The sequence below is a fragment of the Syngnathoides biaculeatus genome, chromosome 16 (genome assembly GCF_019802595.1).
Source record: "Syngnathoides biaculeatus isolate LvHL_M chromosome 16, ASM1980259v1, whole genome shotgun sequence".
In the NCBI taxonomy this organism is placed as follows: domain Eukaryota; kingdom Metazoa; phylum Chordata; class Actinopteri; order Syngnathiformes; family Syngnathidae; genus Syngnathoides; species Syngnathoides biaculeatus.
The window spans coordinates 7,999,731-8,020,488 of record NC_084655.1 but is presented as its reverse complement, the minus strand read 5'-3'; the positions used below and the strand labels follow the sequence as shown (position 1 = coordinate 8,020,488).

General features: G+C 42.8%; 1 protein-coding gene and 1 long non-coding RNA gene across 6 annotated transcripts in view; one reads left to right on the top strand and one right to left on the bottom strand.

The window, feature by feature from the left end:
* LOC133514209 (RNA binding protein fox-1 homolog 3-like) overlaps positions 1–20,758 on the top strand; it is a 485,672-nt gene that overhangs the window by 21,534 nt on the left and 443,380 nt on the right. The gene's annotated exons all lie outside the window — the stretch shown is intronic.
* On the bottom strand, positions 9,286–19,475 carry LOC133514216 (uncharacterized). Its single transcript, XR_009798752.1, has 2 exons — positions 19,157–19,475; positions 9,286–10,755 (listed from the first exon to the last, which is right to left on the bottom strand). It is a non-coding gene; the product is annotated as an uncharacterized LOC133514216 (long non-coding RNA).

Here is a 20,758-nt window from a genome sequence, read left to right as displayed (position 1 = left end):
AGTCCTAGTCACATTTCGACACCTGAGAGGTACAGCAACCATTCATAATTGAGTTCGCCACACGTAGCACCGTCAGAGAACCATCACAAAAGATGACAGCAAAAAAAAAGCAAAAATTCTAATAAAATAAAAGCATCTCTGCGTGACCTTGCGTGGAGCGCGCTTGAAAAGCTGTGAGTGAAATCTTTGTTGAGCTTGTCGTCGTGGCAATGGAGTCGAGACGTCAAGGCTTCAAATGGAGTGAATGCAACGCTCCTGGCGAGCTCAGCGGTACGCCTGAGGGAAAGAAAGAAGAAGAAGGCCGACATGAATCGAATGCACAGGATTCCAACAACAACAAAAATTTAGAAAATGTACAGGATTCAAATATAAACATGATTAAAAAATGCAAGATTCAATTAAAAACAACGTAAATTTACAATGTTCATGAAAACCTCATTAAATGGTTATATGAATATATGCATGATTTAAACAAAAAATAAATAGCGAAGAGGTGCAGGAATCAATGGAAAAAAAATATTTGAGACACCTGTAAGTACTTCTACCAGTCTGATTGGCTATATAGGAATGTATGCAAATTTTGTGATAAGCTGTCATAATTCATCATCATTGTTGGCCTCCGTGGAGGAAGATACACTTCAACACAATCTCACTTACTCAGGGTTACTCAGCTACTAAAGCGCACATACCACATACACCCAATGTTGCCACAATTACCTTGAAAAAGTAGCCAAGTTATCTCACAGACGACTTGATCTTAAAGTAATGTAATTACTTTGCTAATTTGTCAATTTCAAAAAGAACTAAGTTTGAAAAAAGAAGCCAGTTACTTTCAGAAGCTACCAAGTCACACAAATAACACTTTTCCACAGTATAAAAAAAAAGTGTTAGCTTAACCATACCGATTACATGGGAATACCACACAAGTTACAGAATGAGGTCATCAACATGAGTCTAGCTAAAGCCACATTAAATCAGTAACTTAGTGCAGTCCTGACATGCCAACACAGTACAGTAAGTTCCTAAACATAAAGAAGTACACCATTCTCAGTACACTGACGATTGTGGTCCATGAAAAGAATTGCGTGAGTGTGCATGCCTTTGTCCATGTGTGTACGTGAACAAGAAAGTGTGTGTGTCTCTCTCTCACACACACACACACACACACACACACACACACCACACACACACACACACAAACACACCAGAGTAATGTTGATGCCAAGAACGAGAAAACATTTTTCTTACTATGTGACATCAGCCATGCAACACGTTCAACTAGCTCTCAGACGAAGTTATGAGTTTTCATGTCTTTAATGATGTTCTGAGCTCCGCTGAAGCACCGAGAGGAATAAATGTCTGCTATGAGGGGCGGGGCGTGGGGGGCTAATGATCGACTGTGCTGCTTTGATTGTCCTCTGCAACCTCTCGATAGATGAGCGGTAGAAGGCCAGCCACAACTTTGTGTCCAGGTTATTCTTCTTGAGGTTTCAGGAGTTGGAGACGCTGTTGACATTCTCCAGGAGAGGTCCTCAGAGATGAGGACTCACTGGAATCTGAATGTGTAGACTCTCTCCACACGCTCGCCATTGATGAAGAGAGGAGCTGGTTCACTTCTGTTTCCCCTGAAGTCCACAATGATCTCCTTTGTTTTTATAGTGTTCAGTGCCAGATTGTTGTCTGTGCACCAGGTTGTGAGCTTCTGGACCTCCTCTCTGTAGGGTGCCCTGTCTCCCTTTAAGATCACTACGGCCACTGGTCGGGCTGTATGCCGGCTCCTGCCTGCAGATAGCTGGGATAGGCTCCAGCACTCCCGCGACCTTTGTGAGTATAAGCGGCTCAGAAGATGGATGGATGGATTGCAAGTCCTGCAGTGAGTCAGTCTTTACCCTCCATGACCAATTAATGATTATGCACTGAGTACAAATAATTTCTCCACAATGTTGTGAATCTAACATGTCAGTAAAACTCTGTTCTAAGAAGACATATCAAATACACTTTTTACTAGTGAAATTAAAAACAGTGAAAACATGGCTTTCTTTGCAATTTTATGGTGCTGTCTTCCATATATTGGGAAAAAAGGAGGTCTCGGTTAAGTGCTTCTGCACATTATAAACTGCAATTTGTTTGAATTACCAGCTACAAATTACTGTTTGGTGAGAGACATTGATGATGCAAAAGTAACTATGGTGTGTTGGTGTCGTGTGTGAATTTTAACAAAGTTAAGACGCTTTTGTTCCCTGCCACTGCTGTTGGGCACAAGCAAGCAAGTCTTTGTGCGTGTTCTTCTTTGCTGGTTGTCACTGCTTCTTCATTGATTTTCGCTACTTCTTCGGGGTCGGCGGACTAGGTATCCAAACTTGGACCTGACTTTTTTTTTTTTAATTATTCCAGGATAAAAGAAACATTAGACCAAGTTACAATTGGTTCTTGATTCTCAATTTCCATCCCTAGTTGTTATTACATGGATGTTCTACCTACATCTACACCAATGTCCAGCCCTTAATCACAAACCCTTCCATCAGGAAAGGAAAAAACAAAACAATATTTGGGGAGAAAGGAAGAAACCTTGCGAAGGGACCACAGATTGAGAGATTCCCCTTTCAGGATCACCAGGCTGCAATGGATGTCTCGTATTTAATATTTATCACATAGTCTGGTGCTGTACAATGTTAATTGACCCCGCCGTGGATATTGCGCAATCCGTGTCACTGACCAATCAGAGGCCAGAGATCTGCATAGACCAAAGCCCGTTTTTGCTCCCGCCATTTTCTCTGACAACATTGAATGGTCCAGTATAGGTTTAGTTAGCGTTTTATCGCGTATTTGGGTTATTTAACAAAAAATATGGTTAAGAGGTGTAGTCACGGACTTTGTAATAGTGACGACAGGTATCCTGAAAGGCTAGTTGGTGGAGTTCGATTCGTACCCTTTCCAAAACCGAAGACCCAGTACGAAAAATGCCTTCGATGGATCAAACTTTGTGGAAGACCGCATCATCAACTAAATCCATCTAATATCAACCGGAACACATATGTTTGCACGAAGGTATGCCCTATATTTGATTTTCAATACATGTCTTGTATAAATGAATTCGAAGTTCTTTGCTAGCATAACACTGCTGCGTGTGAACGATTGACACACTTGTTCTTTGTTGAGCGATATTTAGCGATGATCGGACTGCACAAACGTATTGATTTCTTGCTGGCTCGCGACCGAAGTATAACCAGACTGTGTTTGCACGAAGATATGCCCTAAATTTGATTTTTAATCCACGTCTCATATAAATGAATGAGCCGTTCGCCGTTAGCATATAACTGCAACTTGTGAACGATTGACACACTTATTCTTTGTTGAGCGATATTTAGCGATGATCGCACTGTACAAACGTATTGATTTCTTGCTGGCTCGCGGCCAGAAGCTTAACCAGACTGTGTTTGCACGAAGATATGCCCTAAATTTGATTTTTAATCCACGTCTCGTATAAATGACTGAGACGTTCTCTGCTCGCATAACATTGCTACGTGTGAATGATTGAATGAAATCAGAAGCATGGCGTCTCTCTCAGTTAAGAATGTATTGTATTTAGAATCTATAATATATCGTTGATTTGAATGAAATCAAAAGCATGGAGTCTGTCTCAGTTCAGAATGTATTGTATTGTATTAGCCATTTTTACTCTTTGTCTTACGTCAGCGCACGTGGCGTGACGTCACTTCAGGGGGCGTGGTTAAGTGCCCTGTACGGAAGGGTCAATTAAGATGGAATAATCCATTTAAAGAGATAAAGTGCCATTAGTGGATACCTCAGGAAAGTGGTTCTGTCTCAGGACCTGGCCCGGTTGATCGGAGCAGAATCCTCCACAGCAAAGCCTCCTGTGAACTGATCCATTTTGTGCCACTTGGTTGGTGCAGAATCCATGCTGCCTGTTGTCCCACCTCCAAGCATGAGAGAGAAGAAGCAGTCATAACAACAGGCCTACTTATTTTAACTAAATGCTAAAGAATAAAAATAAGTTGAGATTTAGAAATTTCTACTAAGGTTGCAGCTAAAATATCCATTGCTAGGGCATTCCACATGACTGGACCCCAGACAGAAAGAGACCCGAAAGACTGCAGACTTCTTTCTGGCTCACAGAGTCAAAAAATGACCATCATGTAGGTGTAATGTAGGCACACAGAACACTTGCTAAACAATTCAACAAAGGACCAAACAGTCAGAATGGGGAAAGGGAAAATGGAAAATCCCAAAGATAACATTAAGAAGCACTTGTCATAGATTGGTTGGCGGTAGGGGGAAGGGGTCAGGATATCTCTGCTGTTCTTCTCACGTTGAGGAACCATCATTGGCCATGTCACACAAAGCAAGTCAGGTTTGGCTACTGTATCTTTTGTTGTTCTTGTTCTTGTATTTTTGCTCTTTATTTGGCTGACAAAAGAATGAGAAAGTGCTTGCTTGTGATGGCATGAGCGGGGCAAAGCCAAGAAATGATAAAAACTATTAAAAGAAATGTTTATGTGTTAGATGTTAATGTTTAAACTGGCCACTAGAGAAATTAATCTTTTAAATGACAATTGTGTACCAGCATCAAAACTTTGAAGTCTAGCTACTGATAGACAGGCAGGCAGCCAGAACAGAACAGTTAATAATTTGTATGATTCATATAAAAAGAAAACTAAAAGGTAGAACATTCTGATAAAAATATAACTGGAAGTTACAGAATCCATATAAAAACTTATCAAAATAAAATAGGATTCAAATAAAGATAGGACCAAAATGTACAGGATTCAAATAAAATGAAAAGTGTATCAGGTGCAGGATTCAAATAAAGAGAACTTGAACATACAGGACTCAAATCAAAGCATCACAACAAGTTGTAAAGTATTTCAACATAAACATTATTAAAACATATAGGATTCAGATAATAAACACAATTCAAGCCACACAAGGTACAACATTGAAGTCAACAAAACAAAAATGTACAGGATTCAAATAAAGATAGTAAAACAGCTCAGTAACTCATCCAGGAATCAAATGCTGACCCTCCTGATGACCCTTCCCTACCACACATGTGTCCCCTGTGTCAAACTCCCTCCCTACTTTTAAGGGGTTGATGCAATTCGGTTGCCGATTAAAGACAGCAACAGGGTTAACGAGGTAATGCTCATCCTCAAAGCATTCGCCACTAATTTCATTTGTCTTCATATCCTCCCTTCAGCTCATTGGCTCTTTACTGAGCCTCGCTCACTCGATTACTGCAGCGGATCGTCTTATCGCCAAACACTAATCCGCCACCGCCGATAGCATCGGAACACAAAACCCTGAAACGGACGCGACAGTTGCGGGTCATGTTGGAGGAACTCGGAGGAATGTGAGGCAGGACTAATCTTACAGGGCATCGAATGATCGTATATGCCTGCTTGTTGAAATCAGAGTTTCAAATCATTGGTAGGGTTTCAAATGAGGGTTTCAAACAAGGCTTTAAGGTTTCAAATTATGATGGGGATCTTGCGTTAGCATTTCAAGAGTTAGGGTTTCAACGGCTTTGAAGTAGGGTTTGAAATCAGGGTTATGGTTTTATGGTAGGTTTTCAAATCAAAATTAGGATTTCAAAAGTGATTATGGTTTCAAGCCATGGTTAAGGTTTCAATGAACTTTTGAAGTAGAATTTAAACTCAAGTGAGGGTTTTAAAGTAGCCTTTGAAATCAGGGTTCAGTTTTTAAGGCAGGGTTTCATATCAGGGTAACAGTTTTAAACAGTGACAAGATTTAAAACCCATACCCTGACTCGAAACCCTAATTCCGTTTTCAAATCAGGGTTATGGCTTTAAATGACACTTTCAATCAATTTTGAAATGAAGACCAGCATTTCAACTCAGGGTTTCAGTCTATGATTAGGGTTTCAAATAAGGGATATGGTTTTGAAATGGGATTTCAAATCAGGCTTTGTGTTTCCAACTAGATTCTTAAAACAGGGTTTAGATTTCAGATAAAGGTGAGATTTTTAAAGTTGAAGGGTTAGGATTTCAAATTAGGGTTTGAAACATGAGGACTTTTGGGGGTGCTCAAGGACTTCTCAATTGAATCCCACCACCCCATTTTTTTTTTTTTTTTACTGGTTTTCCTTTTTAAACAAACCATAACCATTCTGTACTTACGTGAAACATAATACTTAACCTAAAAATGTTCCACCCGATCTCTTCCATCTCTCTGGAACTGAGTTAACTATATGCAGAGATAAATACACTGTGTAACAAGCATATAGAATCATTATTTAAGTCCCTGTTTTAAGACTACATATGTGAAACATGCCCCAACTTCTATTACTCAATACCAACAAACTATTATCATTAGCATAATTGATTTTTTACTAGCTTTATTCATAGCTCACAGTTTATTTTGTTTGGTCGGAGTTAGCTGCAGTGTTTTTGGAGTAAGAAAAAATGCAGGTGGTCAAAGACAGCACCACTGTCCTCTGTGTAAATTGGAATAAGAGAATTGACCTCTTGTGCCATGTGCATTTGTTGTCATATCTTAAAGCCAAGTGACGGTATGAGAGAACTGATTTGGACACAGGGAGGAGCATATAAATTAGTAGTTAAACATTAGTATTCAAGCTATTCACAAATCAAGATCTGTTAATGTGAAATTTCCAGGGTTACAATATGTTTGTTTTACGAGTCCAATCGATTCCTCATTTTCCCTGGCCAATATCAGACTTCATGATTTAGTCACAAGCAATGCTTCCTCTAAACTGCGCAACTGCGCATTTGCGCACTTGTCGCACTCTCTCAGCGCAGAGGAAAACAGATCCAGCGCAGCGAGCTACAGCCTGACGTCTTTTTTTTTTTTAAATATGGCACCAAACTGCCTCTCACAAAGACCTGCTGCTCAGACACACACTCTACTTCCTAGTTCACCTGACACCGCACCACTCTATTTTAAAGATGTACACTCATAATTACTAACACCGGGGTATGTGAATAAAAAGTGGTGAAACTGGATGAGATTTTCTCTTTTTTGAGTAAAAAAGGTCTGGTCTGAAGCCAAAGTAGAAAGTACACGATAAGACAGTGTATGTTAAATTTCCACCTTGGCACAGCCTGATTGAAGATGAAAGCACAGACGATACATTGCCCAAATAGCTAATTCTGTATTTTAAATGTAGGAGGCAACATAACATTACCCCAAAACTGCTTGTGAGCATCAATCAGCTTTCAACAAGCAAAGATATTCTGAAAGCAATAATTCAGTTTTACTCCAAGGAAAACAGACGGGGATGTCATTGTGGGTTAAAAAAAAAAAATTGAACAAAGTTGGAAGCGACATTTCAAATTTATAGTTAATAGTTGGGTTTGTATGTATTTGTATTGTAATGTATTTTTTTGTTTGTTGACATTTTCAGTGTAAGTCTGCAAAAACACAAAATTGTTCTTAAAAATGTTCTGATGGGAATGTAATTTGAACCTTGTAATGAACCATATAACTTCAATGGATGACACTGATTGACTACAGTGCATACGTCTGATGTTGCTCACAGTGGTCAAAGGGGGCGCTCACGGCCTTCGTGCAGGCCTCAACGTAAGCCGCGAACGATCGTGAAGGTTACGCATCGGTTACGCAATAGCAAAAAAAACGCGAACGAATGACCGTTCGCGATGAAAAGTTGTGCAGACAGTTGACATACGAAAACTAATACGAATAATTTGTACATCTCCATAGAAATTTACGACAGACGACTCACAAATGGTTATTAACAGGTTAATGTCGTGTTGTTTCATGTCACGCGATATCGCGAGGGCCATATCGCGAGACTTCTCGATTATCAAACAAACATGGCAGCTCCCAGTAAGAAGGCGCGGTTTCAAATGTTGTACACGGGGAAACTGTTACTGTTAAAACGTTTCAATCATGGGACTTTCACGAAGATTTTGTGTCTGAGACAGATAATGAAGGGGGTCGATAAAAACTACTTCAGTGTAAAATATGTTCAAATCATGTTACGGAAATACGAAAAGAAGTCAAAATGAGAGGATTGTCTGGTCGGGTATGTGAATCTGATTCCGAGCATGACATCGACATGTTTCGTTTTTTGTGTTAAAGTATAAGTGCAACAGTTAAAATGTTTAATTTTATCAACTGTCAAATAAAATATGAAATTAAAAGGGCTAGTTGTTATATCATTTTTAATTACAATGATTTTAAGTAGATCTAATTTATTCAAGAATCAATAATAATTGCTGTATGACTGATAGCCCAATGTATGTTCACTGAATATTTCTAAGTATAAGTGCATTGATTTAATGATATAAATTTAATAGTTTCGTAACTTTCCAATCAATTTGATAATTATTTGATGGCTTTCTGTTTCTTTTTACTGCATTGACATTTGGGGGATTATTTATATTACATAAATGATATTTGTGAGATCTAATTTCAGTTTAATGAAAATGGATGTCATAATTAATTTAGTACATATAATTTGTTAAAAATAAACAGGAAATTATCTTTTCATTTGTAGGTTCTGAAGGGAATGTTGGCCTATGTCAAGTATATTCACAAGAGCAATGTAACAAGACATGTACAGTCAGGTTCCATCCATGATGGGCAAAAAAAAAAGTTTTCACAACCCTCTCCTGAAACTGGTCATCAAGGGTCCTCATCAAGTGACCAACCTTGAAATGGAGATTCCAACTGTACAGTGACAGCAAGAACTGGCCCCACATAACCACATGGTTTTCGCAAACAGAACTCCAATCAACGGATGTTCGATAAAGCAAGCAAGAAACACTATAGGAATCATATGACTACAGCTTTAGCTGTGGTCATGCATGAGAATTCAATGTCCGATTACAAATACCTGATTGAATTGCAGAAAAAGAATGGAGTCAACTGTATTGTATTTTAGAGAATATTTTAGAGAACATTGTTCCGTAATCTCACAAATTTACATGGAACCCACAAACAGCAGCGGGCCTTACATTGAGGCCTGTTAGTGAGTTTGCTCAGACACATGAAAAATTAGAGGGAACATTGGTCACAAGACTTTCCTCAAAACTATTGTGCTTTTGTTTCAGAAATGTGGGAATTGAATTTTTTTTTAAGTTTTTGTGTACCCGTTTGATATCACTTCAAATACTTCAGTAAGTACTTCAAATCAAGGTAAAAATTTCTGGTCGAGGTTAGGGTTTTAAATAGTAGTGTATCAAGCTATTTTCAAGTTTGGTGGTGTTGGTGGCACAAAGGGGGTCTGGAATGAAGAGAAGCAGGGAGACAAGGCAGGAGTGGAAGAAGGTCAACAAGATATTTAATTTCACAAACAAGGCAAAGGCAAACAAGTATCATGGAGGCCAAAAAAATACAAAGTAACAAAGTCCAAAATTCAAGGTTCAGACGAACAAAGAAACAAGCAGGATAAACTCACCAAAACTAAAATCATGACATGGGAAACGACTTACAGCAACAGAAAATATACAACCATGATCCATTGACGGGTGAAAGAAACCGGGAAGCTAATACAAGCATACTAAAAAGAGAACGACGAACACCTGGACAAGACACGAGTAGCTGGAGGGAGCTGAAAGTTCAAGTTGAAGTAACATTATTGTCAGATCTTTTATACATATATATGTATGTGCAACATACCTGAAATAGCATTTCTCTCAGACCCGCGGTTCTGCAATACAAATAACTATCCATCCATCCATCCATTATCTGAGCCGCCTATGCTCACAAAGGTCGCGTGAGTGCTGTATACTATTCCAGCAATCTTTGGGCAGGAGGCAGGGTACACTCTGGAGTGGTCGCCAGCCAATCGTAGAGCGCACAGAAACAAACCAGTCACCAGTCGCCCTCGCAATCACACCTAAAGACAATTTAGAGTCTCCAATTAATGTATGTTTTGGGGATATGGAAGCAAACCGGAGTGCCCGGATAAAACCCACATAGGCACGGGGAGAACATGCAAACTACACATAGGCGTGGCCGGGATTTGAACCCCGGTCCTCAGAACTGAGAGGTAGACAGTCTAACCAATCGCTCCATCGTGCCGCCCATAAAATAACTAAAACGGTTCAATAAATAAATGAATAAATAAACATACTGTCCTGTCTAAAACTACTGCTCAGGTTAAAACACATTCTGTATTATGCATTATACTATAAACCTTATAAACAATACATACAATATGATCAATCTGTCCAAGTTAACAAAAGGAAAGGCATTTCCCATATATACATACCTGTGGTATTGACATGATGAGCAGATATGTTCCCGGTTGAGTGTCGTGGACAATACATTAAAATACTAAAATAAAAAATAAAATAATTTATACACAGTGTAGCAGAATAATGAGTTGGGTAATGTACACAGATTACAGTGCTTAAAGTGGGATTTGTGCATGAGCTGAATTTATAGGCTTAGAGTCAGTGGTGGTGTGTGGTGGTAGGTGCCAGGGATGGGTAATTGGGCAAAGCAGAGAGGGAGTTGAGCATCCTGACTGCCTGGTGGAAGAAACAGTCCTTGAGCCTGCAAGTTTTGGCCTAAAGGCTCTGCAGTCTCCTCCCTGTTGGCAGCAGTCTGAAGAGGCAGTGGGATGGGTGAATGGGGTCACCTGCCATTCTGGTGGCCTTACGGGTGAGGCGGGTGTGATAAATGTTCAACAGTGAGGGGAGACAGGGAGGCGTCCAGGAGGAACCCAGATCAGATGCCCCAGCCACCTCATCTGTCTCCTCTCAATGTGGGCCATGAAACAAACTAAAACAAATCAGAGCCAAGTCAACAAAAGCACAGATCATGACAACTATTGTGTTCAAATTATGGTTTCAAGCCATTAATAGGCTTTCAAAGACAAATACAGGTTTTAAAGAATTATTTGGAATCAGGTTTAGGTCAATCGAGTTAGTAGATTTCAACTCAAGCTTTTGGTTTCAAATCACAATTGGGTTTCAAACAACGATTAGGGCTTTAAATTATGGTTTCAAGCAATGTTTAAATTTCCAAACAAAGGTTATGGTTTTGAAGTAATGTATGAAACCAGAGTTAGGGTTTCAGTGAGTGGCTTGAAACTGCTAAGCTACGTTGTCAGTGTTGTTCCTCATGCCTTTTTTTTTTGTTTTAAATAATAAGTCAGTCAATAGCAAAAGTAATTTACTTTTTGGGTGAGAAAAGATATTAACAACGCTTCCCATGCTTGAGCAGACTAAACACAGGCAGCCAATCAATGAAAAGCAAATTAAATTTAAAATGGGGCAACAAGGCACTGCCTCATTAAGCCTGACAGAGCCAAGCAGCTAATGCATGCAATCTACACAGGTGGCTTTGATGTAGCACGGATGCTAATGAGCTGCATTAACATACGGCAACACACGAGGGAGGGGATGGAATTTTAATGCCGAAAAGGGGGTGTCGTGTACATGCCAAAGCTTCAGGGGCTGGCAAAACCCTTAACTGTAACTCGCGCTATTAAAATAATTGATCAATTCCAATTCTTTCAAACTGTTTTTTTAATGCCCTTCACAAAATGAGAAAAAAAAAATTGTATTTGCTCAAATTAGGGTATCAAACAGGGGTTAAGGTTTCCAACAAGAATTGTTTCAAGCCAGGGTGGCATTTGGAAACTCGGGTCGGGGTTTCAAATGATGGATTCCATCCAGTGTTAGGGTTTTAAAATGTCTTTTCAAGCAAAAGTTTGGATTTCTGTCAAGCATCAGGAGGTCAAATTTGGGTTTCAAGCCAAGGTTGGGGTTTTTAAAATGTGGTTTCCAGGGTACAGTTTCAAATTGGGGTTGGTGTTTCAAAAAGGGTTACCTGTTCAAATTAGGACTTCAAGACATGGTTACAATTTCAAACATAGGTTAGAGATCAAATTAGGATTTCAAACCAGTGTGTGTTTTTGAACGAGGCATTTGAAAACTGAGCAGACAAATTGTTTTTTATTTGAACAGAAAGTACATAACATAAAATGAATCTTAACTTGCAACTAGAAGTAGGTTTAATGGAACAAAAGAAAAAAGCAATGCAAAACCACAGTTTCAGATGTCTTCGGTGGGGGTGACTCGCCCCTTTTTCATAAAGAAGAAATCTAATGTCGTTTGTTTCTGCCGTCTTTTAAGCACTTTTCTGAAATGGCTCATAACAACATCATTAAAATTTTGCAGTGCTCTGCAGCATTCAGCTTTATTCGGGTGATGAAGTTGTACAAAATTATGGATGTCGTTCCATTTAACGCAGATAGCTTTTATATCGGCACTTGAGACATCCTTCCTGCCTTCAGCCTCATCCGACAACATCTCCTTTCCTCGCCAACACTATCCCCAGCTAACTGCTGCTCGTTCACGTAAATAAGAAGCAACTTTTTGACTTCCTCCAAGATCTGTGACCTCTTTTTGGTCAACACGGTTGTTCCTTTAGCTACATCACTTGCTTTGAGGGCATCCTTGTGTTTCAGAATGGTGCTGATAGTCGATTTCGCCATGTCATACTTCTTCAATAGCTCAAAAACATGCACACCAGATTCGTGCTCGGCTATCAAATCCTTCAAGTCGACAGTTTTATGCACCACTTTCCTTTTTCAGCACCAGCAGTTGCACTTGCCTTCTTTGGAGCCATGATCGGGGTTAATGTTGCTCAATTTGAAGAAAAAAACACAACAAAAACAAAAACAAAATCACTACAGTACTGGGAAACGTCCACGAGCAGAGGAAAGTGTGAGTGACTTGGTTGCGGCATGTGGCATTAACTCTTTTCTGTTTTTTTTTTTCGGGGGTCCGTTTAAAACCACAATAACACATCGTCATGGATCAGCTGGTCGGGGTGTTCGAATATCGATTTTTGTTCTAAACCAAAGAAAAAAAAAAAAAACCTCTGATTTGTACGAAAACCAAGACCGTCGAAAACAGAATTACCACTGTATATTGTATTGGTTAGAATACTCATAATGAAGCATAAAATTCACTCTTACTTGAGTATTTATGTTCTAAAGAAAGGGTACTTTTACTCTGTTTTAACAATTGACATGCCGCCCACTACTTTCAATATTTGTCCGCCTGATCTATTTTTAGACTTTTGGTTTTGACTTCCGCTTCAGCCACCCTTGCTCCAATTCATTGTGATTACCAGAGTGACGTTTGACTCAAATTCACCAATCCAAAGACCCAAGGAAGTCACGTCCACGCAATCAACGTGAGTCAGAACACCTGCAAACGACTCGTGATTACATTTCCGACTGTGAAAGTCACCATTGCCAAAACCTGGATATTTCAGCCCACTTCAAACTTGGGAAAACACCTTGCAGTGAGTTGCAGATTTTTTTTTTTCTTCGCTGCTGTTGTCACTATTTTATAGTCACAACTACTTGTTAAACATGCATCTTCTGGAGTACATTCCGTTCTCTCTCTCACTCACTGTCAGTAAGTCTGTTCAGCAAACATCTTCTTCATTCAATTGTCTTAGTGGCTCAAGCATTTTTAATGTAAGGCTCTATGCATGTGTTGTTTTTTACCACTTAAAAATTTACGAGGTTTGCTCCTGTGTTCAACACTCTGCCTCCGACTCCTTTTCTTCGGCGCTACACTGGTGATCCCGACGTCAGTCCCGGCGTTTCGAAGACTAAACCGAACATGGCAACCGCCATCCTCAAATTGCCAGAGTTTTGGGAGATGCGACAGTGTGGTTCGTGCAGACGGAGGCTCAATTCGCCCTCCACGGGATCTCGGATGATACCGTCCGCTATTACCACGTTGTCTCAGCCCTTGGGAGCTCAATGGCGGTGAAAGCAATGAGTTACATCACATCTACCCCGGCCCGAGATAAATATGCTGGGCTCAAGGCTCACCTCCTCAAGGTTTTCGAGCTTTCACGGCCAGAGCGAGCCCGACATCTTTTCGCTATTAATGGACTAGGGGACAGCAAACCTTCCGAACACATGGAAATGATGCTAAACCTGCTGGGCGCGGAGGAGCCCAACTTCCTTTTCATGGAACTGTTTCTCAGACACTTGCCGCCGCATGTTCAGACTGCGCTCGATAACACTTCTATCCCTGTGCCCTGGCTGAGGAGGCCAACCGTTTCTTCCTGGCCACCCAGCGCTTCTCCCCTGAGGTGTTGGCCCCGGCGCGCAGTTACTCGCCCCCGGGTGCAGGGGTGCCATCCAGCAGGGGGTGGAAGCGAAGCGGTGCCGTGCCCCTCGCAACTACGACGTGGTGGGGAAACGCCAAAGCCCGCGGTCCGTACCCGCCGTGAGTGTGGGCGGGAAGAACCGGCTGCTCTTCGTCATGGACACCCTTTCCGGGTGCAAATTCCTTTGCGACACCGGCGCCCAGAGGAGTGTCCTGACTGCCACTGTGGATGACGCTGTTGGCGGGACTCAGGGGCCGCTAATGGCTCCCCTATCCGCACGTATGCCATAAAGACTGTGGAGTTATATTTTGGGGGTCGGCGCTTTACATGGGACTTTGTCACTGCCGATGTCTCATTCTCTCTCCTCGGTGCTGATTTTTTTGTGCCCACGGGCTGCTGGTGGACGTGAAGAAGGGCTGTCTGGCAGATGCACTGACTTTCTCCTCGGTTGCCTGTGTCCGCAACGAGGCGACTTATGGCGGTCTCTCCAGTTCACTCTCAGATGGCACCAAGTATCAGCTCCTCATTGGTGAGTTCCCTGGCTTGACACGGCCCACTTTCTCCTCTGCTGCTACTAAACATGGGGTCGAGCACCACATCGAGACCAAGGGCCCCCCGATTCATGCTAGAGCCCGACAGCTCGACCCCGAGGCGCGAGCAGTCGCTGAGTCCGAGTTTGCCAACATTGAGCGCCTGGCCGCTCAGATAGCCCTGTCCCCCACATTCAGGACTTCTCAGCCCACCTGACGGCCAAAATCCTGTTCTCCAAGGTCAACCTGGTTGTCACCAGGTTGCCATTCACCCCTCAGACGTTCCCAAGATGGCTGTAGTCACACCGTTTGGCCTGTTCGAGTTTCTGAGGATACCGTTTGAACTCAAAAACGCGGCCCAGTCTTTCCAACGTTTAATGGATTCGGTGCTCAGAGATTTGCCCTTCGTGTTCGTCTATTTGGACGACATACTCGTCGCCAGCTCCTCAGAGGAAAAACATCTGAAGCACCTCCGGGACCGCTTCACGAGACTCGAGCGGCATGGCCTGATCATCAACCCGGCGAAGTGTATTTTTGGGGTGCCCTCCATCCAGTTCCTCGGGCACCTCATCGACAAAAACGGCGCCGCCCCCTTTTCCATCATAGGTGGAGCCCATCTCCGCTTTTCCCTGACCTCGCACAGCTCGGGGGCTCCGGGAGTTTCTGGGGATGGTGACTTTCTATCACCGGTTCATCCGCCGGGCGGCCCACACCATGCGCCCACGGTATGAGGCTCTTAAGGGCAAGGCCCCCAACCAGGACATTGAATGGACGGCTGAGAGGGTGGAAGCCTTCAGGGCCACAAAGACCGTGCTGAGCCAGGCCGCTATGCTGGCCCACCCGTCCTCCGGGGTCCCCGGTCACTCATACCACCGACGCGTCGGACTACGCCGTTGGGGCTGTATTCGAACAGTGGGTCGGCGGTGCTTGGCAATTGCTTGCCTTTTTCAGCCGTCAGATGGTCCTCAGGGAACGCAAATACAGCATATTCGTTAGGGAGCTCCTCGGTCTGGGTCTGGCAATCCGCCACTTCCGTTCCCTACTGGAAGGCTGTGTGTTCATAGCATATGTGGACCACGAACCCCTCACTTTCACCATGTCCAAGGTGGCCGAGCCGTGGTCTGCCCGCCAGCAACGCCAACGGTCGTTCATCTCGGAGTACACTATGGACATCCAACACATCGCCGATAAATCCAATGTGGTCGCGGACCGCTTCTCCAGGGCAGTCATTGGTATTGTGCATCTGGATCTTGACTACTCCCGCATGAGCGCGGACCAGGTCTCGGACCACGGAGTGCAGACCTGGGTCGACTCGTGTGTGGCCTGTTAGCGTGCTAAGGTGCATCGCCACGCAAAAGCCCCTTGGAGTCCTTCACAGGAGGTTCGACCACGTCAACGTCGACTTGGTGGGTCTGTTTCCTCCCTCGCACGGTTTTACCTACTTGCTCACCATGGTGGACAGGACGACCCGCTGGGCCGAAGCCATTCCCCTCTCCTCGACGACGTCGTCGGACGTGGCTCGGGCGTTCATCAGCACGTGGGTTGCGCGCTTCGGGACCCCGTCCGACCTCTCTTCCAACCCTGGCCCTCAGTTTACCTCCGAACTCTGGAACGCAGTCGCTGACAATTTGGGGGTCAAGCTGCACCGCACTACCGCCTATCACCCCCAGGCGAACGGTCTCTGCGAGCGGTTCCACCGCTCCATGAAAGCAGCCCCGCGCACCAGCTTGACGGACGGCAACTGGTTGGATAAGCTTCTGTGGGTCATGCTCGGCCTCAGGTGCGCCCCCAAGGAAGGACTGATCTCCTCATCCTTTGGGGTTCGCCCTCCCCCTTTGCGCCACCTCCCTGCACCTGCATCAGTGCTCTCGGGGGCTTGTTTGGTCCTTTACATAATTCACCTATGGGACCTTGAGTTAGGTTACGAGGTTCCGCATGGACGTGATTGGTGGTTACACTTCTGGTGTTAGGGGGTTAGAGAGTTCCCGCCGTAATGGGTTCACTCTGTTGATATCTGCATTAAAACGAGGTTTGCTCCTGTGTTCAACACTCCGCCTCTGACTCCTTTTCTTCGGCGCTACAAAAGAACCAGGGAAAATACCAATTTAAACAGAACTTCTCTTTTAAAATGGTGACCTGCCCAAGTGGGCAGCAGGGTAAAGGTCAAGTCCATGTCCGTCACATTTATCCATCCATCCATTTTCCAAACAGCTTATCCTCACAAGGGTCACCGAGTGCTGGAACCTATCCCATCCAACTTTGGGGGAAAGGTGGACAACACTGTGACTGGTCGCCAGTCAGTCACATTCAAGTTTATTTCAGTTATTTGTTTTCAGCTCCACTGCCAAAAAGATTTAGTTGTGCAAATTCTCGATCACATGTTGTTGTTGTTTTCCTTTCGGCGTCGCCACAGCGTATCATCTCAGATGAACGCATATATATGTTTGGCACAATTTTTACGCCGGATGCCCTTCCTGACGCAACCCTTCTCAGGGAGTGGAGGCCCCAGTGGGATACGAACCCACAACCACCTCTAACCACTGAGCTACGGGGCCTCAAATTCTCGATCACATAAATGGTGCAAAAAAGTATTTAAAAGATTTATCTTGGTCAGAATTATTTTAGTGTGTATACATTTTTTAATATTCACTACACCCTTGTTCCTGCTTTTGTAATGTGCTTGGGTCTATTTTATTTAATATAAAAAAAATATATAGTACGTGGATTTCTTGGGAGCTGAAGTAGCATTTCATTAGTTATTTTATAAATTTTTTTAGATGTCATTCATTTGGTTTGTTTGCATGTCCGTTTGTCTCCATGTGCCCTGCGATTGGCTGGCAACCAGTTCATGGTGTACCACACCTCCTGCCTGATGACAGCAGGGATAGGCTCCAGCACTCCTCCGACCCTTGTGAGGATAAGCGGCTCAGAAAATGGAAGGATATTTTATTACATTTTTATTTCTTTTGCCACTCATGTCCCGATTAAAAATAAAAACCTCATTAGTATCTCACTACTACGCAGTACTTGTTTTTTCACTGGGAACTCAATTACACAAGTAATTGTTTGGAAGTTTACTTTTTACTTGGACTTGATTCAAATTGTTGTAATGTTACTCTTATTTGAGTCCAATTTTTTTGGCAACTCTACCTACCTCTGACAATAACAAAGAAATCAATCATGTGGACTCCAATAACACGTTAAACTTAAATCAAGTGAACAAAAAGGGTGATGTAATACTTTTAGGTAGGGGGCCGTGTATGTGGGGGTGGGGAGGGGCTCTTTGGTCTCTCCGGGGCAGCCCTGAGTAATTATCGCTAATTAATGGCACTGATTAACGTTGCTGGAAGAGAGCAGATTGATGGAGTCGGCTTTCCTCCTCCTTTTGAGCGTCATCTTTAGCGGGGGTCTGTGGCAAACATGGCCGCCACACAGATGCTGTGAATAACAAATGACACACTTTCCTAAAGTCTGTAAACAGAAATCAGTTGGATGGAAACTGAAAGCAAACCCAAAATAAATTGGAAGTCAAAAGGAAGTAAACTGAAGCAAAAAGGAAGTGGAAGTCAAGACATGCTGATGTTTGATAACACAAAAATGCTTGCAATATCTCAGTTATCATTTATGATATGAAACTTTGAAATTTGGTACATATTTTAACAAAACTCATGAGAGTTGATACACATGATTTGCCTTTGCAGGCCACATAAAATCATGTGGTGGGCTGCCCTTGAGTTTGACACTTGTGCCATAACCCCATCTTTACCCCCCTATCTTACATTTACCATAGCTTGAAAAACTAATTTGAAACATGAACCCAGGCTTGACTCCCAACTTTTGACTCCTAACCATGCCTTTAAATCCCAATTTGGCACCTCAATCAAAGTTTGAGAAACAAACATTGGGTAGAAATCTTAATTTTAAATCCTAATCACAATTTGTAACCAAAACCATGTTTTGAAACTCAACTTTGGAACTGTTAGTTTGACTTGAAAGCCTAATTTTGACTTCCTAACCCAAGTTTAAAGCACTCATTGGTCATCCCAACCGTATCTTGAAACCCTAATTGGACACATTAATGCTTCACCCTGGGTTCAGTCCAATGTTCCTGTGCAGGAATAGGAGTTGTTTATTTGCTTCACATTTGTGTTGCATGGAGTCACCTGCGAACTGCTTATCAGAATCCAAATAAAAGCCATTTTTTGTCTTGACTGTCATTCAGTTGTGTTGAGGTGAGAGCACACAAACGTATGATCGAAAGAGGGAGGTCCGCTTGATGGGAAGCTTCTGGAATGCACGGCACAGTGGTTTGCTCATTAGCCAGTCGCCGCTAGTAGCCACTTACGGTATATAGCATCCGTTGCAAAGTGTCACTCCTATCGATTTAGCCAATCACGTGGCAGCTTAATGATGTCACATTCTTACCAGCCTCAACAGTCCGGCACATAATCAGCTCATTTCATCAATGTACACAATTGAACCTATTTAACATATTGATATGCACTTACTCTGCTAATGTGCGTGACCTTTATACCCCGAGTGAAGGGAGCTCCTCTTCACACCGTCGTTATTTATCAGCTGACATTTAACTTGGGCCCCGATGGTGGCGGTGGTGGTGGTGGTGGCGGCGGTGGTGGTTGGGGTGAGGAGCTAGCTGTGGCTAGGGTGGTGGCTCTCCACTTTAATTAAAGGTTCAACCTCTTCACTGGATGACAAATTGACTTCTTTGTGCTTGGGGAAAGTGCCACAATGCGGAGAGTCCTGCCGGCTCTTTGCTAACGAGTTGCTAGCGTGGAACTAAATGATGAAATGGATTCAAAGACACTCTTGACTTCATCATAATGACAACAATGCACTTTAAAAGCATAGAAGCAAACAGAGTGGGTGAGTCAGCCAATCATAGGGCACTTACATATATACAAACAACATTTAACAATTGAACAATCATGGATTTTTTTGGAATGTGGAACCTAAGTTCTTCTTTTCCTTTTGGGTTGTCCCGTTAGGGGTCGCAACAGCACACAGGGACAACAAACAAACTCCACACAGGAGGGCTGCACTTGAACCTCGGTACCTTAAAACAGGCAGATGTCTTACCCAGTTTTTCACCATGCCACACATGATTGACATCATGTGCTGCATTATTGAAAATTCAGTCATCATTACTTAGATTTTTGTGGCTTTAAAATTGCTGGTTCAAACCAAAATTGTACAACGTCCTTTTCCCCCCTACATGTACCCTTTCTAGACTTGTCGACCAAATATCATTTTGCGCAATCCAATTGCGTTCAGGGGTTAGGGTTAGTTTTCAGTTTTTTTTTTTTTTTTTAAATTCCAGCGGTGCTTCTTACACAATGTTGTAGATTTTATGCACCAACTGCGTATTGCTTTTGTATTCTGTGTCAGACCAACCACTCAATCACACCCACGAGAGTGATGATAAATGACATCATTTGTGGCTGCAGATATGAAATAAAGCAGCAAAACTTTAACTATTTTTGTGAGGCAATGATGGTGGATTTCGCTGCCATCTCTGGACTGGCCCTTAGGATGCTTTTGTCCCGCTGCGAATGATTGGTAAGGAAGAACATTTAATTGCCCTGTTTGCAAACTAATTAAAGGGATCCATTCCGCCCCGTGGAGGCGCTCGTCGCTAAGAAAGCCCGAGACATCATTAATGAGCGGCCTTGATAACCCTTCAAAGCAGGACGTGTAACGTGTGTAATGATACACACAAGCGTGTGTGCGTATGTGTCTTGTGCGTGTGTGTGCTGGGAGCAGATGCCAAGCGTTTTCAGTCCATCGCCCACGGCATCCTACCTTCGCATCCTAATCAAAGAGTTACGTTGTCTTTCCGAAGGCTTCAAAGCCACTCGTCTCCACCTCTCCTCTCAGTAGGTGGCGCCACGCTTCTATTGTCTTCACTTCACAGTCATTTGTCTTATTAGGAAAACACACTAGGGCTGCTCACAGCGCGTTAACCGTGCTTCGTTTTTGTAACCCAGACTTTGCCTTGAGCTTTTGTTCTTTGAAAAGTCCTCTTCCTTTATGGTCTTGGACCCATTTGTATGTGTTTTACGTTCAAGTGAGCAGACTGATAAAAGGGTACA